A 9,973-nucleotide genomic window follows, 5' to 3' on the forward strand; every position below is an offset into this window, starting at 1 on the left:
TGGGACCACCGCCCTTTGACGGGACATTTTCCCTGTGGCACCTGCTCAGTTTGTAAATTCACTGTAAAAATAAAATATTTTCCGCTACATGGCAAGATCTGGGAAATACGTCATCACTCAAACTGTAAAACACCATGGGTGATTTACTGCATCGAATGCCTGTGCCGGTTGAAATACATAGGCAAAACTACAAGACAGGTGCACACTCGAATAACGGAACATCGTACTCGCATCAGGTGAAAAGCCATTAACTCACCTTTATTGAGCCATTATATGGAATATGGCCACACCACTGATGACCTGCGGTGGTGGGTTATCGATGTGGTTAAGAACGCCTCTAACCCACCGCAGGCACTGTCCAATAAGGAGGCACGCTGGATTTTTGAATTAGACACAATCGAAAATGGCCTAAATGAGGCATTCCCAACTTGGTGGTAAATTCAGGGCCTAAACATCTTACGTCCGCCTTACCTTACCTCTGGAGTAATGCAACTCACAGTACAGTCCAGCATATTTTTTTGTGCCACCATTAACAACCTGCTGGTCTTTTTGACCCACGAAACATTGCCCCATTCTTAGCTTGTTTATTATTTACTACTTTTCATGTCATTAGGCCTTCTTTTCACATTTATTTTTAATACATATGGGGCGGTGTGTGTGTTTATATACATATTCTTATTTATTATTTTTTATACATATGCATGCATTTGTTCATGCCCCGGATGATCAATTCTTCACTCTTTCACTGTCTTTTCAATCTTTACTTTGGTCGCAATGAAAGAGTAACTATTTTAGTCCTCTTTCTATGCCATTGCCACCCTAGCCACGCCCTCGGAAGAGTCACTTCTTCCGTGCTTTGCAGGCAGACGTACCGTGACAAACAACAGACGGGGACCCAGTCATTGGTCTCTCTCCAGCTGGAAATATTGCACAGGTAAGAAATGTCCATTTGACTATGTGTTGCTCCACGACCCACGTTGCCGTGCATCTGCTTCACGTACATTCTATTTTGTCCTTAGTTATCGCACTGACGTGCATGTGGATGGCTTCTGATATGCTGCAAGCAACCTGCTCTCCTTATCAATCTATGCCAGAATCGAACGGTGCAACATCATACTCGATCGCACTGCCGATCTGTGGACTAAGGTCTGTTCACATTTACTTTACGAACCTCATGCCCATATTTATTAAAGGGAAGCATTTCAGCCTCTATTTTTAATCCTATGTCTGTGTTCTACTTCAGACGTGCCCATGCACCTTGGAGACATCGATATTTTCCATTTGTGGTCTTCCAGCTACAGGACTTTGACGGCTGCAGGCACATTTAGGAGGCTCTTTTGTCACCTTTCTAGGTATGAATTGTTTTCATACTTTGTAGGTTCACTGCTTATCCTGCACACAGGTGATGGCTGCTACAACTATTCTTTAAACCATTCCTTGTGGTTTGTTCTTCTGTATCAATTATTCACGGTGTTCTTCGCTCTTTCAAATGAACTTAGGGGATATGGTGTCCAGCTGGACAGTTGTAGGGATGGGGGCCCTGTTGTGCTAGCCTAACAAGGACGGTTTGCCTGACATTTAGCCACATTTGGTGGCATTTCTAACCCACCATGCACGACGAAACCTCAAGCTGCTTTTCAAATTTCTTTTGAAACTATCTCATTTAATGTATTTTCATTTGATTCTGTTTGTAGGGGCTGAACATTAACATCATTTATCACCTGAGGAAGGTGGTTTTCAACTGTCCTATACCACCGAAACGCTGTTGCCGCCACGCCTTGGCTGTAGGTACGCAAGTACCCTGCACCAGCAGACGTGGCCCTACACGCTTATTAGCGGAAGGCGTAGTACCTTACTTCAGCCTGTGACATAACCTATGTGGTTTTTGTCACGCTTAAAGCAACTGTGTACATCATTTTCAATCAATTGCACAAACTGTTTTGTGCATTGTTGCTTAATTCTTTTTTGCTTAATTGCCTAAGTACGGCATTATGTACCTTTAATTGTATTAACAAAAACACTACTTGGATGTGTTAATTGATAATAATTCAAATTTCTTTCAAGTTAGTAAGGGCTAGTTAGTCATAGCTAATCTTTTTTTTCCTTTGTGATTTCATATCTTCAATTTCTGGTGACTAATTGCACTGCCCTTTTTGAAATTTTTGGATGGATAAAAACCATCAATAACATAAATGTTTTTTTGTTTTTTTTGCTTAATCGACTACATTTGTTGTATCATCTCATGTTGTTTTCCTTGTTCTTCCTTCCTCTCTCCCCCTCTCACTATTTTGTCCCTTTTCATTTTACATAATTGAAAGTATATTTTTTCTTGTACAGATTGGCATACACATTTCTTCACTTATTTGTGTTAATATTGTTTATGTACGTAACTAGCAACCGGCTATATCTGCTGTTCCATTTGAAATAATAAAAACTTCTATATTTTTATACCTTCTCAATGGTTATAGAGGTTTATCTGCATGATGTGACAAAAACACGTGTATGTAAATTGAATGATTTGATCTGTTTTTGCTTTCAGTTGAATAGGTACTGGTAGCGGCTCAAATGATATTTAAACTCACGTTTTTCTGGGAACTTCCTTTTTGTTATAATTTTGTGCGCTCAATTGAGTTCCCGGTGCATTGGAGCTCCTCTTGGTCTCTCCTGTCAAAATATATAACAGCAATGAAACGACTCTTCTATAACGGGTGGGCAATCGCATATATCAATATGTGACATGTTCAATATTAGCAGCAGTTCACCGATAAACATCTTGTTATCACTCATACCACTATCTAGCGATTGAACGGGTGGAATAATCCTTTGCCTCAGAATCATGACTTTCTGTAACAAATGTGTTGAAAATCTGTATTCTATATCAACGCTCTGATCATGCTTGTTTAGATCTTATTTACCACCAACAAAGCCACTTGATCTACTGGCCTAAAATAAAATTTCTTAAAAGTCGTTTGATTTGACCAGTCAGCAACCTTCAAAATGTCCCCCAGGTGTGCTACTTGCTCGAAGCCCGTAGATGCCATGGCTTCTCTAGTCGAGTGAGCTCCGAACTGACCCACATCAATGCCCGCTTGGCCCATGCACCATTTTACCCATCTTGCTAACGTGGCTGACGCCACCGCCTTACAAAGCTTCTTCACCGCTATCAACAGTTGAGATTCCTCTATCGGCCTGACTTGTTCAACCATGACCTCATAAGCCTTAAGGCACCTGACCGGGCACACCCTGGGTATTTCTGGAACCTCTGCATAATCTAACATACAAATACCCGTCTTTGTCCTCTTCTGTATGTAGAATGTAACTCCTGTGGGTGAAAAGGACTTTCTGTCCACCTCTAAAGCCCTGACTTCTGAAACCCTCTTACAGGAAATTATACACAATAACATAGTCTGTTTCGCCCAAAGCGCTTTCCTAGATAGTTGTTCAGTGTCCTGCGATGACTCGAACATTCTCAATACCACGCTCACATCCCAGAGGCGGGAATATTTCGGGGTCGGAGGTCTCATACATCTAACTCCCTTGAGAAGTCTACAAACCAAGGGGTGTTCTCCCACGGGTTTCCCCTCTGCAAAACCATGACCGGCCGATATAGCCGATCTGTAAGTGTTATTTGTTTTATATGCCTTGGCTTGCGCCACTTGACCGGCCAAGAAATCCACCACGTGAATCACATCTCTTCGTACGGGATGTACTTCACTCTCCAAGCACCAATTACTCCATTTAATCCATGCCCCTCTGTAAGCCTTCCCGGTGCCCGGAACCCAGGATTCTCTGATGAATTCCTGAGCTGTTCCCAAAAGTCCCAGTTTGAACCAGGCTCTCCTGAAATAGCCCATGCTATCAGATTCAGCTTCCCTGATTGAACCAGTATGTGATGCTCTTCTGTCGGACCCAGCACTATGTGTTGTCTGTGTGGCAGTAGAATTGGAATGTCACAAGCCATTTCCAGCAGGTCTGGAAACCAAGCTTGACCACTCCAATCGGGGGTCACTAGAATCACTGTCGCTTCCTGTCTTCTGACCTGCGCCACAGTTCGTGCTATCATGGCAAACGGCAGGAATGCATATTCTGTCACTGCTCCCCAGACCTGGAGAAAGGTGTCCATCGATACCGCTTCTGGGTCTGGTCTCCAGCTGAAATACCTGGAGAGCTTCTTGTTCAACCTCGAAGCGCACAGGTCCATTCGACACAGACCTCTCCAATGCATGATCTTCTGGAAAACTAACTCCACCAGCTGCCAATCGCTGGAGTCCCTCCAGTGTCTCGAGTTTTTGATCTACCAGCAGATGCACTGCCGTTACAATGACTCCTTTCTGGAGACATAGATCCCAAAAGTCCTTAGCTATCTCCGCCAGCAATCTGGATCTCGTCCCTCCCAGTTGGTTTATGTAGCTGACTGTAGAGACATTGTCCATCTTGAGCAGGATGGCGCTTCTCACCCCTTCTCGAGTTCAGCAGCGTACTGCGAAAGATCCTGCTAACAGTTCGAGACAGTTGATATGGAGGGCTAGTTCCTCGTTCGACCATCTTCCCCCGGTCGACTGGTCACCACACCTGGCTCCCCAGCCCCAGCAGCTGGCTTCCAACTATATCACAAGGTCCAGGAGAAGCCAAATATCGCTTTGCCATTCCAAGCCTCCATGTGGTGATACCACCACTCTAGCTCTATTCTCGCTTCCTCAGATATGGGTATCCTCTGTTTGTAAGATAATCCCTTCCTGATATGTTCTATCGTCAACCGTTGCAACGCCCTGTAATGCAGAGGGCCTGGAAAAATTGCTTGAATCGAGGATGACAGTCGGCCTACCAGTCTGGCTGTCTCTCAGGGAAATAATTTCCATTATCATCATAGTTTTTATCTCTCTCTTGATAGAGTTCACCTTCTCTAGGGGCTGACTGAGGGTGCCCTGCACTGTCTCCAGAATGAACCCCATGAATTCCATTGACTGGGCAGGGCTAATTCCGATTTCTCCCAGCTGATCAGAAAACCTAGCTGCTGTAACATTTCTGTCACTATCCTGACCTGTTCCACTATCATTTCCCTGTCCTGGCACATAATGCATATATTGTCCAGGTATATTCCCCCATCTCTGCCCCTTCCAGAGGAACTTTAACAGCCTGCCCCGAATCTGATGAATAGGTACCATCAGGTAAGCATCCCTGAGGTCTATCCTCCCTAGCCAGTCCCCTTTCTGAAGTATGTCCCTCAGTTGGTGAATTCCTTCCATCTTGAAGTTTCTGTACACCAAGAATGAATTCAGTGCTCTGAGGTTGATCACTAGGCCTGACCTTGTGCCTGCTCTTCACTAGGAACAAGTTGCTTATGAATCCCTTTTGGTTTCTGCTGGCCGGGCTGATGGCCTTTTCTAGTCTTAGCTGTTCTACCTCTCTGTTTAGTAGTATTTCGTCTTCTCTGTTGAACCTTATCTGGTTGGGCGGGAATTCTTGTATTGGTTCCTGCGAGAATTCCAAGAGAAGCCCCCAAACAGTCTGCAGAACCCATGCGCCTGAAGATATTTCTAATCATCTTTGCGTGTGCAGTGCTACTCTCCCTCCCACCGCAGGTATCCCTGCTTTTTTTTTTAACATCTTTTTATTAAGTTTCAAAATGTAACATAGAACATCTTCAGTAACTTCCCTCCTTATCGCCCTCCCTCCAGCCCCCACCCTTTGGTTCCGCTGGGTTGAAGACATTTCGTCATTGCGATCACTCATATGCAAAGAACACAGCATACACATAACATTAAAACAAATTTAGAATGCAGATAGTATGGGGGCACCCTTGGAGCATAAAGTCACTTTGGAGGTATTGGATAACTGGTCCCCAGTCCAAATGAAAGTTCTCAGTGGCCCCCTGGAGTTTACATGTCATCCATTCCATAATTACAAAATGCCATACCTTTCGCAGCCATTGGAGTTGTGTCAGGGGGTTCTGCTTTTTCCAGTCTTGGGCTATGACCAACCAGGCTGCCACAACTAGAATCATGATGACCTTCCGCTGGCGATTGGAGTATACTTTCTGAGCGGGGTCCCATATGCCGGCCAACCACACATCGGCCCCCAGCCGGTCCGATCCTTGACCCATTTGCCCTGCTTGGGCCTTGATTTCATTCCAGAAGGGGACGACGTTCAGGCAGGTTCTCCCGATATGACCCCAGTCACCTTCCTGTTGACATCCACGCCAGCATAAGCCATCAGTGTTGGGAAACATGTCTTTTAGTCTTTTCGGTGTTATGTGCCATTGCAGCAGAACTTTTTGCCACATTTCCCTCAGGTGGATGGATCTCGTCAAGGTGATGATATTCCGCCATGTTCCTTCCCAATGGGCATGCGGAATTTCCCTCCCAAGAGTCCTCTCCCATCTCCTCATGTATAGCCATCTAATGTCCTCTCCTTGTGAGTTCAGATAACCATTGAGCTTAGAAACCAGACCCCGCGTGCCTGGGTCCGTGATCATGTAGGCCTCGAACTGCGTGAGATCTCTTGTTCCTGCTTCAACATTGATTGGGGTGGTTAGCCAATGGCACAGTTGAGTATAACGGTATTTCTCCGTCTTCCCCACACCCAGAGCTTGCACACAGTCTTCAAATGATCTGAGCACCTTGCCTTTATACATATTGCCAATCCTAATGCAGTTTGCCTGTTTCCAGGAGGTCAAAGCTTTTGGATCCATCCCCGGTGGAAAGTCAGGGTTGTTGAAGAGTGGAGTAAATGGGGAGGGATGTGTCATCAAATTTCCTCTCTTTATCGCTGAGTCCCAAGCATCAAGAGGAGCACATAGTAGCTCACTTATGTGTGTGTTCACGTGTCAGTGTTTTTTGTGGGACCACAGGAGGTTTGATTGCGGGCCCCCTGCCACCGCCATGTCTTGATATGCCCACTTGGTCTGTGGGGTGTCCGCCACCCATTCCTTGATGACTCGCAGTTGTGCTGCTTCATAGTACCCCCTGAAGTGTGGGTAAACTAGCCCCCCTCCTTAGCTGCTGCCGTCATTGTGGCCATTGCTATCCTCGGTCTCCTACGCTGCCACACGTATGCAGATGTTAACTTGTTCAGGGAGTGAAAAAACAGCCGAGGGACCCTAATCGGGAGGGCTTGAAAGTAGTATAATACTTTAGGGAAAATCAACATCTTCACTGCCGACATGCGCCCCCACCAAGAAGTGGATAGAGGCGTCCATCTCATCAGCAAGTTCTGGAGGTGGGTGAGTAGTTCCGGGTAATTTGCCGAATAAAGGTGGCTCACTTTCGGGGTGAGTTTGATTCCGAGATAGGTGATCTTTTCTCGCGCCAGTTTCACTCCCTGCTCTTGTGCTATACGAGAGATAGTATCGGGATCCGCCGACAAGTTCAGGACTTCAGATTTCGTTTTGTTTATTTTAAGGCCCGAAATTGCTCCAAATGCTTCCAGCTCGTTCATCAGAGTGGCGAGGGATCCAGCCGGGTCCGTCAGAGCCAGAAGCATATCGTCAGCAAATGCCACTGTTTTATGTTCCACCCAGCCCATCTGGACTCCTCGGATTGAGTGATGCTGTCGAATCATTGCTAGGAGGGGCTCCAGAAACAATGCATAAAGTAGGGGGGAGACTGGGCATCCCTGTTTTGTGCCCTTCGTCTGCGTGACAGCTTTGGATAAGTAGTCGTTGATGGCGATTCTCAGGGAGCGGTTTTTATAGTTCGATCTTATCATCCCCAGGTAGGAATCCCCGAAGCCGATATGCTGCATTGTTCGAGAGAGCTGCGACCATTCTACGCGGTCAAACACTTTTTCCGCGTCCAAAGCTACCCGTATAGCCTCCATGTCCGTGCGTTCGGCCTTCTCTATTATGTGACACACTCTTCTAGTGTTTTCCGCCGATTGTCTTGTGGGAACAAATCCCGACTGGTCCGCATCCACCAGCAGTAGCCTATTCACCAGAATTTTGGAGAAGAGCTTTGGATCTAAGTTTATTAATGCAATTGGTCTATAAGAGCTTGGGAGGGCAGGATCCTTTCCCGGCTTCACAAAGAGCACTAGCTTCGCCTCATTCATTGATGTTGTAATAGGGCCCCTAAATTTAAAGGTGTTGAATAATCTCGTGAGTTTGGGTGCCAGAACAGGTCGAAATTGCTTGTAGAAGATTTCGGTATATCCATCCGGGCCTGGTGCTTTGTTCTTGGGGGAGTTGCTTAATAGCTTGCAACACTTCCTCCTGCAAAATATCCTGTTGCAGAGCTTCCCGGATTTCCTCCGATAGTCGTGGTGCTCTCTCGAGATATAGTTCCTCATCCTCCTCTTTTGGTGTGTCTGTGGTATACAAGTTCTGGAAATAGGATCTCATAATCTCACCCATTTCTTCATTTGTCGTTTTCCGGATACCCGAGGAATCCACCAGAGCCAGTATGGACCTTTCCGTGGTCTTCTCTCGAAGCTGCCGGGCGAGTAGGGCCTCTGCTTTGTTGGCGAGGATATAGTTTTCTGCTTTGTTTTCATGAGCGTGCGGCCCACCTTTCGGGTATGCAGAAGTTCCAACTGGCCCTGAATGTGTTGCATGGCCGCCTTTTTGGCCCTTCTGGGGTGAGCCGCAACTTATCTCTGCGCGTCTCTTAACTGAGGCTCCAGGTCGCTCTCCGATTGTGACAGTTGCTTATCCCTCTTGGATTACATTGCTATCAATTCTCCCCTTAGAACCGTCTTAAAGGCATCCTACACGATATCCTCTCGGGTCTCCCCCGTGTCATTTTCCGCGAAGTAGGTATCGATCTTTTCCTTAATTTCCTCTGCGAGCACTGGATCCTGCAAAAGTTCAGAGGGAAATTGCCATGCCCACACTTTACCCTCCCCAGTTTTGAAGGTCATGGACAACGTTATTGGGGTGTGGTCTGAGAGAACAATGGGGCCCGTCTCCACTTCCCTAATTACCCCCAGGAGGGTTGTGGAGGCCCATATGTAATCTATTCATGATAGGGAGTTGTGGACATGGGAGTAGTGCGTGAATCCCCGCTTGTCTCCGTATTTTGCCCGCCAGACGTCGGACAGGGAGAGGGTGTCAAATGTCCTCTTGAGTGCTTCTGAAGGGGCCTTTGATCCATCGTTGGATTTACCTGACCTGTCCTGGGCGGGGTTTCAGGCCATATTTAGATTACCTCCCAATATAATTTCTCCTGTCGCAAACTGTTCAAGGGATCGCAGCATGTCCTTAAGGAATGCTTCTTGGTCCACGTTGGGGGCATAGACCGACGCCTGGGTGATCCGCTTCGTTGCTACCTTAATGTTTACAAAAACATATCTCCCTTCCTTGTCTGACCTGTGGTCGTGTATCTGTGCTTTTAGAGTGTCCATTACGGCCACCATGACTCCTGCCCTTTTTCCCTCCGCATTTGACTGGAAGATGTGCCCTGCACCCTTGATCTTCAGACGGGTTCTATCACTTTTCTTGATATGCGTTTCCTGGTATGGGGGTATTCATATCTCTTACATTCTGCGAGAGGACTGTTATCGGAGTCTTATGAGTTATGTTCATTAAGTGATTGGTAAGTTGTTTCGCCGTATCCGCCTCGTATGTCATGTGCACTTTGTGTCTTGTCGTGTGATCGCCCTGTAATCTCTGATCTGTGAACCTGTCCCATTTTCCACCCCCCCAATAACTCCCTTGAGGTCAGGGCCGGCTTTCTATGTGCCCTGGAACGAAAGGTCCAGCGCTCCCGGCTTGTGGCTATCCTCTTTAACCTTGCATGGGGAGTCCTAAACCCCACGGGATATTCCATAGGATTCCTTCCGTTGCCTCTCCATGGCCTTCTATTTGTCTATCGAGTGCATCGATCGCTTTTCTTCTCCCCAGGTGGTATTGTATCAATAGCCCTAAGTTTAGTTTGTGTTCGGGGAGCTCTTGGCCCATCCCTGGATTTACTTGGTCTTCCTCATTCTACCCTTCTTGTGTGCCGTATCCCATTTTTCCTGTTGGTGTGGCCCTTTA

At 46.4% G+C, this 9,973-nt stretch overlaps 1 long non-coding RNA gene across 1 annotated transcript; it reads left to right on the forward strand.

Moving 5' to 3' along the window:
- Positions 1-1,017: 1,017 nt before the first annotated feature.
- Positions 1,018-2,271, forward strand: LOC138569440 (uncharacterized). The gene is made up of 3 exons (XR_011303290.1): positions 1,018-1,146; positions 1,244-1,352; positions 1,695-2,271. It is a non-coding gene; the product is annotated as an uncharacterized lncRNA (long non-coding RNA).
- The last annotated feature ends 7,702 nt before the right edge of the window (positions 2,272-9,973 follow it).

Source organism: Ambystoma mexicanum, chromosome 1p, assembly GCF_040938575.1.
Source record: "Ambystoma mexicanum isolate Mex_15411 chromosome 1p, UKY_AmexF1_1, whole genome shotgun sequence".
NCBI classification, from domain to species: Eukaryota; Metazoa; Chordata; class Amphibia; order Caudata; family Ambystomatidae; genus Ambystoma; species Ambystoma mexicanum.